Source organism: Mus pahari, chromosome 18 (genome assembly GCF_900095145.1).
Source record: "Mus pahari chromosome 18, PAHARI_EIJ_v1.1, whole genome shotgun sequence".
Lineage (NCBI taxonomy): Eukaryota > Metazoa > Chordata > Mammalia > Rodentia > Muridae > Mus > Mus pahari.
This window is the reverse complement of record NC_034607.1, coordinates 17,765,159-17,784,031: the sequence shown is the minus strand read 5'-3', so window position 1 is coordinate 17,784,031 and position 18,873 is coordinate 17,765,159. Positions and strand designations below refer to the sequence as shown.

The following is an 18,873-nucleotide window of genomic DNA, read 5'->3' as shown; positions in this document are numbered from 1 at the left end:
GGATCCCCGTGAGCAGGCGACAGCTCCTCGTGGCACCTCGGGGCTCCGGAGCTGCTAGGCGAGCCCCCTGGTGCAGGTCGCGTGGGGATGGGGACAGATCGATGGGACGCCAGATTCCGGGCCAACTTTTTTTTTTTTTTTTTTACTCCGGAAGAAGAGGGGGAAAAAAGCAAAACAAACAAGCGAGAGAGCGTTGGGGTGAGAGGTCGCCTGCTGGGGGTCCTGGGCTTCGCAGGCGGAGGTCTGCTAGAAGGACGCGGAGGGGAGCTTGGAGGCTACAGGTGGGTCAGGACCCATGGTCGTAGTGGGTACCCGGCTCGGAGCAGATGGGAGTTGCCACCGTCCACGTGCACCCGGAGACCTGGGCTCGACCCAGGGTAGAGGTGTGCGACTCTTGAGAGCCGGCGGGCGGGGACTCGGTGGAAATCCTGAGAGCTAAGTCCCAGGCACCAGACATGGGGCTTTTCTCTTCTGAAAGGGGATTTTTTTTTTTTTTTCTTGCCTTGCTGTAACACACTTTTCTAGGCACGGGGCACGCCAGGATGGGCATGGGGTCTGGGCGAGGAGGAGGGAATGTGTATTTAAAGAAGCCTGACTGTCAGGCAAGTGCTCCAGGTCTACTCCGCTCTGGCATCTCTGTCTTTGGAGGCCAGACTCGCGCAGAGGGCAGGGTTAGCCCCGCGCGTGCTCCCTGATGCCTGTTGGCTGCTGGCTCTCAGCTGCCCCCTGTGGGCGGTGGGTGGTGTCAGTGAGTTTGTTTAGGGGCTTACAAACAAAAACTATTTTTTTTTTTTTTTTTTTACGAGTCTGGCACAGATCTTTGTATATGAGTGACTGCCTAGCTGCCCAGCAACAGACCCTCTTGTTCATACAGCTGTTTTCAGAAGAGGGGAGGCAGCGGGTAAGGTCAGAACAGGTGTCTCCCAACGGCTACTATGGAGTGTCATCTCAGGATAAGCTTTTTCCAGGAAGGAAGCCCGGGTGTAATGTGAGTGGCCTACAAGCCCATGGGTAGGGCCACTGAACCCAACATACCCATGACTGCCAGGATTCCTAATTTGTAACCTTCTGACCAGATGGATTCTGAGGAAGTTCAAGTGACACCAGATGTCACCAGCCACCCGCCCTCAGGGGTTAAAACAACAAGCTGTGTGGTGCTGTGTTCTGACCTCACTTAAGCAGCCTTACCCTAGGGTGAGCTTGCAGACTCTTCTGTAGGGCTTTCATGAGATCTGAGACACTCCAGCCTCAAGCCTGGAGCCTCCCTGTGCCTCCTCCATTTGTGGGGGGTAGGACGCTGTGTCATTTTGTCCCCCACCCCCACCCCCTCCCAGCATCTCGGACAAGGGGCAAATGAGGCAGATTGCATAGGTAGCTAATCAGTTTGGTGCAGGAGTTGAAATTGAATAAATTGGGGCTACAAGTCAGTGATTTTTTTCTCTCCCTCTGGAACAGGGTTTTTTGGGGGGGCTTGATGTCAGTGACCGCTTTGTATGTGGGGGAAGCAGGCTGAGTGGTAGGAATTCCTCTAAAGTGCCTAGAGTTCCTCCAGGCTTCTCTTATGTCAGAGCTGGAGCTGTGAGGTCCCAAGGCTGGGTGGCTATGGCTGCCTTACCAAATGTGAACTTGGTAGGCTAAGAAGGGGGTACTTCCATATGTCTATACCACTTTCTATTTTTTGTTGCTTTTGTTGAGGCAAGGTTTCCCAGTGTAGCCCTGGCTGGTCTGGGTGGACCACTACGTAGACCAGGTTAGCCTCCAAGCACTGAGATTATATGTACCGCCACACCTAGCCCCCATTAGAAAACAAAACATTATATAGTAAAGTTGTAACAGAGACCATACAAACACCTAGCTGGGCACAGTGGTGTATGCCCGTAATCTCAGAATCCAGAAGGTGGAGGAGGCTGGAGAAAATTGAGTTAGGGGCTAGCCTAGGCTATAGAACCAAAGACCCATCCTACCTGGGTTTTCTAACATCTCTCTGGATTGACTTTAGTGCACACCTAGGCACCATCCATTGCTCCAGTGTGCTGCTTTATGCTTTTTAAAGTAAGTTACAGTCTTAGTGCAGGGTTACTTTGCAAGTGTCTCAACTCACATGTTCAATGTGTGTTCAGTGACACACACACAGAACAGTGGAATAGTCTGCACATTGTTTTGACATATGTATGCACTGTGGAACCCTATCCTTATCAAGACAGGTAATACACCTTCAACCTGAGTTTCTTCATGGCCCCTACCTTCCCTGCTCTGTCTTACTATAGGTTTGTTTAGTCTGTTATTTAAACATCAGATGCATAAGGTTTGGTGATTCTGTTTTGTTAGGTTTGTTATCTATGAGTTATGTTCATGTGATGTGTGCATGCCACAGTTGGTTTGTATATCCCCCTATTCCTAGGTACATGGATTATATCCAGTTTTTATTGTTGTTGTTGTTAGTTGTTGGTTCTTGTGAAAAACACTGCTATGAACATTTGTGCATTTGTACACACATTCCTGGAGACATCGTTTCTATTCTCCTGAATAAATACCCATGTCACTGAAGAGGGGTGTATAGTGTACAGAGGAAATTGCTAGGCTTTTTCTAGTGTGGTGATTCCATTCTACATTCCTAGAAAGAGTACAAACGTGCTGGAGATCAAATCACAATCCAGCTTTCCTATCTCTTAACCGGGATGGTTACTACATCACTGTTCTCCTGGGGCTACAAGACAGTGTTCTCCGGGCCCAGCTGGGACACTAGTGGGCATGGTTTCATAGGTAGAGGGGACTACAAGAAGCAGTCCCTGACTGTTACTATGTGCTTATTTTTTATTGGTGTGTGTGGGTGTGTGTGTGTGTGTGTGTTTGTGTGTACAGATACAGATGTGTATGTTAGAGGGTAAGTTTGGGGGTCTCTACTCACCTTCTGCCTTATCTGAGGCAAAAAAACTCTTGTTCACAGCTGCATAGATCAGCTGGCCGTTAAGCTTCTGAGAATCCCCTGCCTCTAGCTCCCGTCTTACCCTAAAAGTACCAAGCTTACAGATCTGCTGTGTCCAGCTTAGGTAGGTCCTGGAGATTTAAACTCGGGTCCCCACAGTCATCCAGTAAGCACTACTCACTGAGCACCCTTAAGTGGACTTAGACTTAAATGATTGCAGATGACAAGATGAATGCATATATATATGTATATCTCGACATAGAAGGGATGACCATAGGGGAATAGACCCGAGATTGTGAACGATCTCAACTGAGTGCTTTCTATAAAAAGAAAAAAAAAACAAAGCAAAACAAACAAACAAACAAACAAAAACCCCATCCTCCAAGTTTCACAGAATCTCACTGAACTTCTGCCTAGAAATTCCTAGGGGGATTCTGGGCCATTGGGTGAGCTGATATAAAATACCCTGTGCTTGGTGGAAATACCCTTTGGATGTCCATGTTGTGAAGAGCTGCCTGCATTTTCTCTGGGAGGCAGGGGGGGGGGCAGGGCAGAGCTGGGGTGCGTATGCATGGAGCAATTTTACTGAGAACGTGATTTTTCCTTTTTGCGAGAAATAGAGTCCAGCATCACCCATCTTATTACTGAGAAAAGGCATGTGGTCTCTCAGAGGCCCTTTCCACTGTAGTCCCTCTCTGTGGGAACTGGAGCAGGGCCTGACCTAGGGTGATCAGACAGCGACGTGTTTCCGTGGCCCTCATGGTGTCTCAGTACTGACCACGTTTCTCAGGGGACAGATGGCCCATGATACGGTCTTGAGATATTGGAGAGGGTCAGGGGCTCTGCCATGTATAGTAAATATGTGTGACAGAGGCCGCAAGGAAGGGACACATTGGACATCCACTAGAGAACTGAGCTGCCCGTCTTGACAGTGCACGATGAGAGATCAGGTTCTGTGATGTCACATTCACAACTGTCTGTCAGTCGGTGGTTCCCCTAGGGTGCGGGATGGATATGGAGTATTTGGATCTAGAACAACTTCATTATTGTAGAACCATTCTATTTCCGTGACAGACTTTGCCATTGTTATAAACAAAATGGTAGGTGTTAGACTAGTTGCTAGGTGCTGCTCAGCACTTTATGCGTGCCCTGCCGTCTTGAGTCCTCTTCGGGACGAGTGACAGCGATACTGTCTGTCGCTTTTCATCCTGGAGCAGAGTGAAGCTCCGCAGGCCCTGGGTTTACTTTCCAGTGTTCCCGAAACATTTAGGGAAGAGTCCGCGGGCGCTCAGGTGTAGCAAATGCAGAATCACCAGGAAGGTCGACGTACGCAAAACACAACAATGTAATAGAAATGTCACTGGGGCCGTCAGAAGGAAATGACAGGAAACGACACACCAGAGCCACTTCCTCCAGTGTTTTATGTAGTTCTGTCTTACAGGCCTGGAATGTCCCACAGTTGGGACTTGTAGAGGAGTACTGACTTGGACACTTGGCATGGAGACGCATACCTGTAACCTTGGCATTTTGGAGCCGTAGCCAGGACGATGCAGAGTTCAAGGTTAGCCTGAGCTAAAAAGGAGCCCCCAACTCAAAAAGCAAACCAAGGGCCAGCAAGATGGCTCAGCAGGTAAAGGTGCTTGTCTCGAAAGCCTGATGACATGAGTTTAGTCCCCGGAGCTCAGGGTGGAAGGAGAGCACTGACTCCTGAAAATTGTCTTCTGACCTATACGGGCATACCTTGGCACAGGTGCACATTAACACACACACACACACACACACACACACACACACACACACACACACACAGATTTTCATCGCCGATTTTCGTTTTTGTTTGTTTGCTTGCTTTTGAGACAGAGTTTCTCTGTGTAACTCTGACTGTCCTGGAACTGCTCTAGAGACCACACTGGCCTTGAACTCAAAGCTCCGCCTGCCTCTACCTCCTGAGTGATGGAGTTAAAGGTGGGCGGCTCCACATCTGACTGAATACCTTTTGTTTTTAAGAAGTGGAGTAAGGGTCAATTTGGGTTTTCATTTTAGTGAGTGGGTGGAATACAGTAGCCACTAGCCACTCGTGGCTGTCACGTGTGTGTCAAAAGGAGTCAAAGTCCAATGAAAGCAGGCTGCATTTCTTCAGGAGAGCTAGCCACGGTTCAAGTGTCCAGAGACAAGTGTGGCCACTGGAGCCATGTCTGTTGCTCCGTGAACTCAATGCTCTGAGGGCAGTGTGGGACAGTCGCTCTGGGAGCTCTGTGGGACAGTCGCTCTGGGAGCTCTATGGGACAGTCGCTCTGAGGGCAGAATGGGACGGTCGCTCTCTGCTGTGCAGACTTCCTTGGCCTTCAGATGAGAACAGGTAGCAGAGAGATGGTAGCAAGGGCTTGGGCTCATTCCTTGACAGGGATGCGTTTTGGCAGACGTTTCTGTTATGTTTACCTTCCGAGGGTTTGGGGAGGGGGTTGTTATACGTGATAACTCTTCTCCCATTCACATCCATTTCTGACATAGATTCCGCTTTCTCTTGTCTCCTGGGCCCCCGAAGGCGCTTTTCATTATTATCGTTGCATATTTTATCAAGACATATTTTCTTGAAGGATCAGTACGGCAGGCGGTTCAGAGTCCCCGCTTGAGTCCTGTTAATTCCTTATTCACCAAATAAGAATCTGGTCCAGCTTTTAAATATGCATTTGTGTGAATTACTCCCTACCTGGGATGAATTCAGAGAGGGAAATCGCTCTCAGTAGGCCAGAACCAGAGAGCTAGGAAATCAGGTCACATTCTTCAGGGATGGCCACCTGCCAGCGCTGAGGCAGGGGCATCATCCGGGAGACTTAAAGGTTTGTTTGGGGACTCCCTTGGGTTCGAGCTGCCTCAGGAGAACAGGGGTGACAGAGAGGGCAAGGAACACTAGTTGTCCTCATTATTCGGTGGCTCTCACCTCTTGTGTGAGATCAAAGGATAGAGACAGCCAGTCCTAGGTGTCCATGGCCAGATTGAGACAAACTGTGCCTGTCACTGTGTGTGAAGCTGACTGGCCCATCTGCTTCATAATCCTGGATCAAAGATTTCCACACTTTTCAGTCAGGAGCTGACAACTTCCTCTGGCTCCCACACACGAAATGCCCCCCGTTTCCCTGTCCTGCATCTCCTCAGAGTCAGCATGGGGGGGGGGGTGGGCTTTGTAGGGAGTGAGCAGCTTCAGTTGTATTGTTGTGTGTGCATGTGTGTAATAGCACCCTGCTTCCCACTTTGCCTTGTGCTGAGGAGTCCTTTACATTTTGCAGACTAGCTTTCATGGTATGTGGATTTGAGGGTGTTATGATAGCTGTTGTGCATGAAGCTGGGTATAAAGAGATTTGGTTAGTCACAGAGTGGCTAATGGAATGTGGCAACTCCACGGATTTTCACATTTCAGAAATAGAAAGTGCAGGCTCATTCATTTAAATCTTTTCTCAAATTAGAAAGGGTTTGTGGTGCTGAGCAGTGGTGGCGCACACCTTTACTCCCAGCACGCAGGAGGCAGAGGATCTCTGAGTTCGAGGCCAGCCTGGTCTACAGAGTGAGTTCCAGGACAGCCAGGGCTACACAGAGAAACCCTGTCTCAAAGGAGAGTGGCTCTCTATGTCTGTGTCTGTGTCTGTGTCTGTGTCTGTGTCTGTGTCTGTGTCTGTGTCTGTGTCTGTGTCTGTCTGTCTGTCTGTCTGTCTCTCTCTCTCTCTCTCTCTTTCTCTGTGTGTGTGTGTATGTGTGTATCTTCTGATGCTTTATAAGCACACTCTAAGTGTAATATAGTAACCCACACCAGGTTACATGAATCCTTATAATGGATAACAAACAATACTAATATTGTACTGAATGGTTAACACTTGTGTACCTACTTAATGGTATTAGGGATGGTAATGGGGCTTTGTGCATGAGAGGCAAGTGCTCTACCACTGAGCCATGTCCACAGTGTCCCCTGGGTAATGTTTATATCCTCATTCTGCACGGCTGAGGCATTTCAACCTGCGTTCAGCACAGCTCGACTTTATATAGTTGTCACGGTGTAAGTAGGTGTTCCATTCGTCTCTCTTCACAGATTCCAGGGCTTCCTTGAAGTCACATCTCAGAAGTAGGGTCATTGGGATTTGACATAGGCACTCTAGCACGTGTACCTGTGTTCCCAAACCCTGGGCTCAACTATTAAGAAAGTGAACTTGGGCTGTAGAGATTGCTCAGTGGTTAGAGGCATCTGTTAGTAAATCTGTATGACCTGAGTTTGATTCCCCACGACCCACTTAGTGTTAAGAGAGAACTGATTTCTGCAATTATCCTTTGACCTCCACATGCATACTGTGGCAATGCCACCCTTCAATGAATAAAATATACTACTACTACTACTACTACTACTACTACTACTACTAATGACTTCCACATGCATACTGTGGCAATGCCACCTTTCAATGAATAAAATATAATAATAATAACAATAACAACAGCAACAGCAACAACAACAGTAGTAATAGTAGTAGTTGTAGTAGTAAGGTGAACTTGAGAGCCATAGGGCTATATTTCAAAGGTCCCTTTCTGTCCTCTGTGGTTTTCTCACTGTGGCTGAGCTGCTACTAACTGCTCTGCTAGGGGTTGGCCTTGGATGGATGAAGGCTTGCCAGCTGCCGTTGAGGAGGTCACTGTCCTACAGAAGTGAGTGCCACCAAAGCTTCAGACTGGTGCACCTGCTGGTTTTTTGGGACATTCCACAGCAGCAGTTAACTCATTTCTGACTGCCCCGTGCTCCAAACTCTTGGGACTGGCTGCCCCAGACTTCTGCTTCAGACCACTCGCCACCTCAGGTCCCCTTGAGAACAGCCAGACCTTGGCTTTTGCTTCGCCTCCTCTGAGTCAGCTGCTCGCCCAGTTGCTGACATCATAGTCAACTGACTTGCATCTCCCAGCTTCGTTCCCCTGGCGGTGGGGGATCCTTCAGCCGAGACCAGGCTCAGGCTCACAGTTCAGTGTGGCCTCATACACTGTGGCCAGCCTCCCACAGGCAGTGTCTGTCCCAAACCCCAACTCGATTACAATTTTACCACCGTGCCCTGGCCACCACTCCTTATCCTGGGGACCTCTCTGCCACCTCCTTTGTGGTGTGGTTGAATGTTACTGCTGAGTGATTCGCAATGCCACCTCCTTCCTTCCCCTGTGATGATTGCTGCCCTCCTTTTCTACTTGACATATCTGAGGATTGGGTTGTCAATCAGTTTTATGTGTCTGTTGTCTATTTCTGTGCTCTTTAAGGTACGGTCCATGGGAGGAAGTGTCTGAACATTTCCAGGGGAGACGCAAGCAGCTACTCACTCCAGATAGGGCACCAACAACAGACCAAAGTACCATGACACCCAAGGCTAGCTTTGTGAACTGATTAATCTATCTGCTTACCTACAGAGCAGGGGTAAGGGATTACCCATAAAGATCCATGTCACTGGAGGGACTCACCCCAGCATGGATGGCAGCTTCTCCATAGGTGCAGAGAAGGAGACTCTATTTCAGTTCATCGACATGGAGGTATAGTCTGTGACCTCCCAGACCACACACAGTTAGGGCATAATTATATACAGTTGAGACAGAAGTGTAGAAGGGGTGGCTGGAATCTTATGGACGGGATGATGTAATGTCCCCCAGCCCCCAATGCCATACTTCTGACAGTCCTCACCAGGTCCTGTCCTGAGAGTCATCTGCAAAAGTGATGTCCCCGGGTGCTGACTCAGAGGACCACGCCCTACACACTATGTCCCCTTTTGTTTTATTTTGTCCACATCGATGCTCAGGATCTTGGTTGAGAGGAAGAAGCAGTCCCACCGGGTAGTGGTGGTCTATTTTGTGTCCTTTTGGCTGGATGGTGGCGCCTGGTTTTTGTTCCAACACAAGTCTGAATCTTCCTGCGGGGTGCTTTTCAGTGGGATTGATGCTGAAATCGGCAGATTTCTGAGAACAGCAGATTGCCCTTCATAGTGTGTGTGGGCTTCATTCATCAGTCGAAGAGTTTAAGAGAAAATGCTGGGTACACCAAGCAGGAAGGAATTCTGCCTTTGGGCAGCCTTTGCTTTGAGACAGCAGTATCAGCGTTGCTAAGGGCTCAGGCCTGCAATCCCAGCGACTCAGAAGGCTAAGGCAGGATGATCACATGTTCAAGACCAGCCTAGGCTATACACGAGTTCAGGCTCAACCTGGGTATCGTAGAAGGCTGTCCTCTGAGGATAAGAACTCCTACAGTCTCAATCTGAGCAGCTCAGTTATCTGTAAGAAACCGATTGAAGACACTCACAAGACTGGGCCCGCTGACGTCCTTTTATTAGGGGATGTCCTCACTAAACCTTCACTGGAGATTCAGACCACCTCCTCCTGTACCTCCTTCCTCATTTTTAACTGCGTGTAACGCTGCCCTGACTGTATGTGGTCTCTAGATGTGCTGAAATCTACAGAGTGTAGGAGGTGAAGTGGTCGGGGAACTCCACTCCTGGCTATAGGGATTCTTCAGAATTGTAGCTGATTGGAGATCACCCGTGCTCCCTTAAGGAGGCCCATCCATTTCTTCACCAAGCTGGATGTGGGTGAGTTACTGCCGTGCCTGGGAACAGCAGAGGTTCATGCTGCTCTAGGAAAAAGTCCATGAAGCGAAGCACCAGATAGCTCAGTGGGTCCCTATCTCAGAGTAAAAGGTAGACTGTGGGCTGGGGAATGTATGTGGGCTGGGGAATGAGAGGCTGTGCTGGGATGGAGGACCGCAACAGTAGCTCTTTGGGGCCTCTGAGCATATCCTGGGATGTTTGGGCTTGTAAGCCAATGAGTCAGCCCTTAAAATGAATCAATCCATCCACCCTCCAAATCTCATGTCCTACCAGTTTTCTTTCTGAGAATGCTGGGTATATTGGAAGGTTCCGGTGGAAGGGAAAGAAGGAGGACTTTCAAGTGTTGCCTTTGTGGACAAAGGGCCTGGAGTGGGGGGTCTCTGGGTCAGTATACCAGCAAGCAATGGCTTGGCCTTACATAACTGGAGGTCATGGTCCACAATGAGAGATGGGGCTGGAGAAGGGGAAGGCAGCCAGGCTTCTAGGCTGGATATCATCACTCTCTGAGTTGCCTCTCTGGTACTGGAGCTCCAGTCTCCAAAGGCTGGTCATGGAAGTCAAATGGTGAGAAGGCCGATTCCTGGAAGGTTGTGACTGTCTGTGGATTGGCAGGTGGGCTTGGCTAGTGAGTCCGGGAGTTGAAGCATCTTCGAGCTTTGGCTGCTGCACCAGATGTGATTTAGCATGGTACAAGACAGGTGTTCCCCGTGGGGTTAAGCTTGACTGCCCCCCAGGCAATGGAGCCACTGCAGATGTAAAGAAAGAGCAGGCCTACGAGGCAAGCTGTCTGTTTCTCCTCGGAATGCATTCTACAGTGGTATGGAAGCACCAGGTCACAGAATGCCTTCTGGAGTCAGAGACAGCTGTCTAGGGAGCTGTGTGGGGAGGGGAGATTTTAATCAATCAGATTCATATACGGCAAGAAGGGGCATGGTTGCTAAGAGGGAGATGGTGGTGCGAGTGTTCATTTTTGATGACCTGCATTAATACTGTCTTTTGGAATCCTGGATTTTATGCCACAGCAACCGTGAGGTTACTCCCTGGGTGGGAGGGAAAGGATATTTTGTCATTTTTAAACGGAACCCAGCAATATCTAAGAGAAAACCCTTCCTGGATTGAGGCTGCACACTTGACATCACATAACATTGAACTTTGGGGTGGTGGCTAGGGAAATTACTGTGGAGCAGAACATTAAGATGGTGGTCTCCAGTGTGACTTTGGCTGGAGTTTGGGAAGCTGAGTGGCCTCTGGCTTCTAGGAAGGAGGCTGTAAATAAATAGCATCACTCGGGAAAGGACAGATTTCTTTTCTTCATATCTATTCATTCCAATATGTATACTACATTCCCAGAGGCTCTAGTTACTAGGTTAGGCACATTAAGTTGTTTGAGTTTCTAGCAGTTAACAAATGATACTGTTAGGAATTTGCGTAGCTAGGGCTGCCCCCTGGAAGCATACAGAAACACTAAGGACTCTACCTCCAGCCTGTGCTGAGCAAGGTGGAATTCCTGCTGTTGGTGGCTGTGGGTATCACATGTAGTGTGAAAGTCAAGGTTAGGGACCACAGGGCAGAGAGATAATGAACACACAGGAGCTGAACTCCACGTGTTATCTTTCTGCAATAATAATAATGATGATGATGATGATGATGATGGCAGAGAGATGAGGGCAGAGAGATAATGAACACACAGGAGCTGAACTCCACGTGTTATCTTTCTGCAATAATAATGATGATGATGATGATGATGATAATAATAATAATAATAATAATAATAATAATAATAATAATAATAATAATAAATGTGGGAAGCAAACAGGGTGAAAGGTCTGCCCTTGTTGAACCCAGGTAGGGGCACTGGGGTGCCACCTGTAATCTTCATATGTCTCGAGCAGTATATAATTAGGATAATTTGAGGAGAATAAAATAGGAGGGACAATTTCTGCATAGGGATGTGAGCGCATTTGGGCAGATGGCAGAAGAGTCCAGGAAGGGTGTCTGGGGCAGAAAGTGGTTCCAGAGATCAGAAGTGGAGATCAAGAGCTGTGCCCCCACTGCTTCTCTTGTCTGGGTTCAGGGGCTTAGGAGAGACCTGGAGTTCCTGGGTCTCATTGTTTGGGGATTAGAGTGGGTCGGAAGGTGGAGGAGGACTCAGTCTTTCCCCCCACAGTGTCTGTTTCCAATCTGGATGCTAAGTCGACAGCTTACCCTTGTAGCCCGTTGGATCCTGCCAAAATAACAACAAGTGCATGGCGAGGCTGGGCTGTGGAACCTGGGTTTCTTCTTGCTTTCCAATCATTCACACTGAGCACAGCCAGATGCCAGGCTGTAAAGCTACACCCTTGGCCCTGTAGCATGTCCCCATGGCAGGGAACTGAGACCCTCCCTCTTCATGTCGAACCTCAGCTCAGCATCACATAGAGGGATGGTCTCTTTCACCCCACAGTCTCTTCTGCCTGCCAACATCTATTTTGTTGTTTTTCTTTGGGTGCTGGGGATAGAGCCACCCCCATCCTAGGATGGTAGGTGATACATTGGGATGTATGGGAACAGTAATGTGTGTGTGTGTGTGTGTGTGTGTGTGTGTGTGTGTGTGTGTGTGTGTGTGTGTATGTGTGTGTGTTTTAAATAGGAACACCATGGAATTAGGTCCTTTTTGTTTTGTAACCAGTTGCTCTCAAACCTTGACAACTCTGGTGCTCCACTGGATGGCCTGTCACACAGGAGCAGGGCTTTCAGTTAAACTTCCTGGATCCACCATCTAGGAATATGTAGGCTTATATATTTTTAAAAAGCCTACTTTAATACAGTTCTTAAACGCTTCAGTCTCCCTTCTAGCCCACTTACCAGAGGTAAGGGCAAAGAAAAGTTAATAGGAAACAGGGGTTGGGGACCTGCTTAGAAATAGTTCTTTGGGGTGGTTCTTATCTTCATTGTCAGGATATCAGTGGTCCAGTCCAAAACATCAAACACAAATCGGTAGTGACAGTTCCAATACTGTAAGGTAAGATAGCAATACTGTAAGGCTCCGATGAACCTACATGAGTCTGCTGAGTCAGCAGGAGTCGGAGGAAGCCACAAGAAGCAGCCTGAATACCACCAGAAGTTCTTTGTCACATTTGTCTCTATGACGTCACAACAAACGAAGATCAGTGAAGACCAGCAGAGTGTTGCAAGGCGAACCAATGCAAGAGAATCCTCTCACCATCCATGGGTTACATTTATACTCTTTCCAAACATCACACACCCTCTCATGTATCCACCCCAGCGAAACATCACATGCCCTTTCACAAGACAGCTTCTGGAAGACCATCACGTGTCTGTTCCAGCAACACATTCGTTCACATGTCAGCTTCAGCAATTTCCAGAAAAACATTCCGTGATACAACTGAGTTTCCGAAGAAACTAGAAATTTCCACTTCAGGAACGTGTAGCATATTGTTTCTCAATGGGGCTTGAAAGGACGAACACTCACGATCTCACAGAGCTCCAAGAATAGAAGCTCCAGAGGGACTGACTCAAGGGCTGCCTTGAGATTGCAGTCAGGACATTAGGGGCAGGGGGCTAGCATATAGACCGGTGGTAGAACACTTCCTGGATTGCAGAGGGCCCAGCTTCCGTCCTCAGCATCCCAAGGAAAACAGTAAAATACAGGTTGGCCAGACAGAAGCGATTTATGGTAAAGACCATCTCTCTATGTGATGATGCTGAGCTGATGCTGTGGCTTTCAGTTCCCTGCCGTGGGAACATGCTTCAGGGCCATGGATGTGTCTTTTACAGCATGGCATCTGGCTGTGCTCGGGGTGAATGACTTGAGAGCAAGGTGGAACCCAGATTCCACAACCCAGCCTCACAACTCACTTGCTATTATGTCTGCAGTACCCAGTGGCCTCTGGGGCCAGCTGTCTGCCTGGTGAGAGGGGAGTCCCAACAGGGGAGGCACTGAGGACTATCTCGAGAATGGTCCTTATCATTTACACTGGGAAGAATGATGCATGCTCAATATAGAATACCTGAAACTTTGCCCATGATGGAGTTTCCCAGAGGAATGTTCTAGTAACACATGATCCAGGTAGAGAGAGAGAGAGAGAGAGAGAGAGAGAGAGAGAGAGAGAGAGAGAGAGAGAGAAATGGATCTTACACACAAACATGTGGTACCTCAGGCACTGGTGCCACATAATCTTACTTTCATGATTGTTTTTGCCTTTGGCCTTGGATTATGAGTGCCCAAAATAGGTAAAGTTTCATCTTATTTATTCTTATTTTATTCTCGTAGACTATTTGCCAGGCAATAACAGTTAACACCATTGGAATAGGAGACAGAGGTTTCAAGTTTTCATTAATATTTCTTGGTTGAAAAAGAGATGTTATCCTGTAAGGGTTTCTTAATTAGGATCCTTCTTTCTTTCTTTGAGTGATTGAAGGATACCATGAACGCTCAAGTCTCAGCAGCAGAGGCCTGCGATGGCCCCACCTCTGTCAGCCGTCACCGGAAATTAGCATTTGTTAAAGTTAGCTTTACAAGTTGTCTTGGCTTGGTGGCAACTTGGCAAGTGAGAACCAGTTTGTATTTGGAAGTATAACTGGGTTGATTGCCCCATTGTTTAAGTCTGAGCACGAGCAGGAAAAGGGATCCTGAATGGCAGCTTGCAGACGCTGTAGCTCGCAGAAGCCGCAGCTGAAGGCCATCCCATTTGAATGGGCACCAGTGTCTCCCGCACATCTTGGAATGCACATCCTAAACCAATCAGACATGCTTGTAAAGTAACAATCCCAACACTGCAAATAACCACCAGGGTCATCCAACCCTGTCCCTGCTCTGCATCATCTGGTTGTGGGGGACATGTTTTTGGTTTCTCCAGCACCCTGGGTTCTGCACCATGCCTGTCTCTTTTCACAGATGACCTCTGACTTCTAAAAAAAAAAAAAAAGAGCAGGGCCTGCTCTCTCTAGTTCTGCATGTGCTAATGACCAACCCGAAGCTAGCATGAAAGGCGGTGTGTTGTGTTGGTGGAAGGTTGGACAGAGTTGGAACCTGAATGCCTCCCCTCAAGAGTCCATATCTCCTAGGCAGAGCTGGTCCATTGGCTACCACAGTAACCCTGATGCAGCCTTGGTCACAGAAGAGTTGACTGTAGAGGGTCATCCTTTGAGGTCACTGGTGAAGCCCAACATTCCCCTGTAGTAAGGGGCAGAGAGCATCTTTTCTCCATAGAAAACTTCTAGCCTCTGTAGGGCTAGATCATGTTGGGCTTGGGCTGTTTCCCCATTCACCACAGGAGTGGGAAGAAGAGCCCCCCTCCCCTCCCCATCTCCCTCTCCCCTTCTCCCTCCCCCTCCCCCCCTCCTTTTCTTAGAAGGTCTCATGGGAAGTCTTGGCCCCTCTGCTAGGGAGATCTGTACACACAGTCACAGGGTTGCCTTCTGAGACACAGAAAAGAAAGTAGACCCTCGAATAACTGTCTTATCAAAGTGGATGCAGTGGTTCACTCATATACAGAGCAAGGGGCGGTGACTTCCTGGGGGTGACGGCAAGGATCTGGAAGGGGAAAGCTTGGGGACACCTTGAGCCACAGAGCACCGAAGAGTCCTCGGAAACAATTGATTTTTATCTGTGTAGCTCTGGTTCCCCGGTAATTGCTTTGTATTCTGGACTGAGCTCATAGCAATCCTCCTGCCTCAGCCTCCCAAGTGCAGGTGTTCCACAGGCTGTGTCCCGTTTGGAAACACGCCATAGAGGGAGAGTCAGCCAGGGCATAGATAGCAGTGCTGCTCCTGAGCATGGAGTGACAGTGCTACCCCATGGTAAGGCTGGCTGCTGCTCTCCCAGGGCTTGCTTTCTCCATCATACTTGTTGTGTGAGCCGGCCTCCTAGCTTATGCCAGGTTTCAGCCAGCAACCCAGCCTTCACCCACAGCCTGCTCCAGGGGTGTCAGTGCTAGACCGATGAAAACTCACCTAACAGCGGGGTCTCTCAATGTTCTATAATCGACCCACCCTGGAAATACGGCAGCTTTCCAAGTATGACCTGTGACTTCCGATCTCAGGCCCCGGCTCGCAGGTTAGCTCCAGCCACCATGCCTGCTGTCCACGCTGCCTGTGGTCTCAGTCTGGAAAGCTTGGGTGTTGCTTGGGCTCCTGGTTGGATGGTGTGTGGATTCTAAGAGCAGGTGTTGGCAGATGAAGTCGAGGCTCCCAGTGTCTTAGCTGGGTCTGGGAGCTGGTACTCATGCCCCAGGCCGGACAGTCACAGAACTGGGGCTCTGAGAGGCAACAGGCATACCACTGTCAATGTAAGGCGTGTCATGGGATTTGGGAGTCTGCTTTCCTAGAGATTTGCCCTGAGGGAGATGGGTTTTAGGTGACCCTACCTGCCAGTCCCACTGGCGTGTGCAGTCATGTGCAAGTATGGAGTCTTTTGCTAACATTTGTGCCCTTCCCCAGACTCTCCCTGTACCCCTCTGCTGTGCTCGAAGGTCGCTGTGTCACTTGAGGATTCCGGCGTGAGCACCTTTCGCTGCCTGGATAATTTACACAGGTGGCTAAGCCACACCAGAACTTCCATCCCCTCTGAGAGAGTGTAAGAGCGAGCAAAGCCTGCCTTGGTCCTGAGGTAGGACTTGGTGTGAATGCAGGAAAGATCCAGGAAGAACAGAGAAGTGCCTGTGGGCAGTAGGGGCCCTCGATACAGAGACCGTTGTTCCTCAAAAGCAGGTGCACACACTCCCAAGAAGTGAGCTACATAAGTTCAAAACTCCAAAGACTCAGAGTGCTGCTGGGCGGGACTCTATCCTCTCTTTGTTTAAAGAGATGAATGATTTAGCCAGAGCCCCCTGACACCAGCGTCCTTTTGGAGGTATATCTGGGCAGGGAGTTAGCAGCATTGGATTGAAACCTTATAATCCAAGTTGTGATTTGGATGTTTTTTCTGATTTCAGCTTCTTGGTACCTGCTTGTCCTGTGTATTGAAATTAAGTAGAGAAATTATAGATGAAATTAAATCATACTAAGAGAGTGGCTGTCAGGAATTTCATTCACTATCTTTCCCATGGAGATACATTTGTAGTTTTCTGGATAGTTCTAGAGCTGGGGAGGTGGCTAAGTGCTTGCTGTGCAGATCCCTGATGCTCATTGATTGACCAGCCATTCTAGCCAATCATGGAGCTCCAGGTTCAGTGAGGGATCTTGTTTCAAAAAATAACATGGAGGGTGATAGAGGGCACCTGTCACCTGATGGTAGCCTCTGGCCTCTTCGTGCACATGTGCACTGGCACTGATGTGTCTATACTTGCATGCCCAAGTTCACTCAGACACACACACACACATACAGATGCACACATGCACACACACATAGACACACACAGAAACACACATGCACACACAGACACACACAGACATACACACATAGACACATACACAGACACACACACACATACAGATGCACACATGCACACACACATAGACACACACACATAGACACACACATGCACACACAGACATAGACACACACACAGACACACACAAACATACACACGTAGACACACATATAGACACAGACACACACACAGGCATACACACATAGACACACACAGACACACAGACACAGACACAGACACACACACACACACACACACACACACACATGCACGCACGCGCGCGCGACAGTTTTGATAAACAAATTCAGAGCTTGGTAGAAAGCTCATGGTGACATAGGTGAGGCCCCACTTCACTTCCTGCCAGCTTTTCTTTGCTTGCCTTCTGTGTTCTCCTCCGCCTGTGCCTGTGGGTACTGGGCCGTGCAGAAGCACACACCTGTGTCTGCTGTAGAGCAACTTCCTTTTCCACACTCTGCTGTGCATACGGTGCCTGATGACCACACCTGCTCTAACCATCGCTTTTGCTTTTTACTCGGGAAGACTTGGAGCCACTGGGTAGGCAATGCTGTGCCTTGTTTAATGTTGTAGGGATGTTGCACATATTGTGTGTGTTTACAACGAAACATTTTATGTAGTTTTGAACTTCTAGTGACAATTAAGCAGGGGGAAGTAATGCGGTTAAATAAACAGGTTGCTGACTGGACATACCCAGAAGCCCCCTTTTGCGCCCCAGGATGGTTGGTTCTAGCTTGTGGCACTAGAGTGTGGCTTTTTTTCTTTTGAGGGATTCTAACATGTGGTGGTGGTGGTGGTGGTGGTGGTGTGTGTTCCTGTCATTGTTACCCCTACCTCCTTAGCTGTTTCTTTTGGTTCAGTCACTGTGGTGGTTTGAATAAGAATGGCCTCCATTTGGCCCATGTGTTTGAATGCTGAGTCATCAGGAAGTGGAGCTGCTTGGGAAGAATTATGGGCGTGGCCTTGCTGGAGGGGATGTGTCACTGGGGGAGGACTTTGAGGTTCCAGAAGTCCAAGCCAGGCCCACTGTTGCTCTCTCGTCCTGCTGCTGCCTACAGGTGTAGAGCTCTCAGCTACTTCTCCAGCACCGTGTCTGCCTGTATGCCGCCACACTTCCCAGCATGACCATAATGGACTAAACCTCTGAACTGTAAGCAAGCCTCCAATCCAATGCTTCCTTTTAAAGAGTTGCCGTGGTCATGGCGTCTTTACAGCAAAAGAACACTGACTGGGACAGAGCCATGCTGTCATGTGAGCGCCTTAGTTTCTGAATCTCAGTGCATGAGTGTACTCCATGTGTAGAAGTGGCAATGAGGTCATTGGGTGGTTCTGGGAAATGGGGCCATGGGTGTTCTTGTGCTTTGTGATACCCACACCTACACATTTTTGTTGTGGCACAGATCTAGAGAGGATTCCCTAGATCCCAAGATGGGTATCCATGCAACCTTCCCACAGACCGCTCTTTGCCGTGTCCCCAGACTGTCTCACTAGCAGTACAAGCAGGAGAACTCCGTTTGCTTTGGGTTGTACTGTTTCATTTATTTTGGTTTTTTTTTTTTCCTTTTTCCTTTGGAAGATGTAAAAGCCCTCACTGGTGGCATGACTTGGCAGCATTTATTAATATAAGAGATCTTTACTAGGAATGTTTTATGCAAAATCTAGCTGTCCTCCATTGTAAAACAGACAGCTAAGGAGTGAAATCGAGCCAGGAGAGATGGCTCAGCAGTTAAGAGCCCCTGCTGCTCTTGCAGAGGACCCAGGTTGGTCTGGTTCTCAGCACCCACATGGCAGCTTACAACTGCTTGTAATCCTAATTTCAGAGATCCTCACCCCCCTCTCTGGCCTCCACGGGCTCCAGCCATGCTCAGACATACATGAAAGCAAATACTCTCTCTCTCTCTCTCTCTCTCTCTCTCTCTCTCTCTCTCTCTCTCTCTCTCTCTCTCTC

General features: G+C 48.7%; 1 protein-coding gene across 3 annotated transcripts in view; it reads left to right on the top strand.

Moving 5' to 3' along the window:
• Positions 1 to 18,873, top strand: part of Rftn1 (raftlin, lipid raft linker 1) — a 199,561-nt gene that overhangs the window by 339 nt on the left and 180,349 nt on the right. The window contains exon 1 of one of the 3 annotated variants that reach the window (XM_029531498.1): positions 180 to 281. The exons of 1 other annotated variant lie outside the window; for it this stretch is intronic. The gene's annotated coding sequence lies outside the window, so the exon portion shown is untranslated. Of the gene's footprint in view, positions 1 to 179; positions 282 to 17,983; positions 18,076 to 18,873 lie in introns of those variants that run through there. One more of the 3 variants, XM_029531497.1, reaches the window with a different exon arrangement.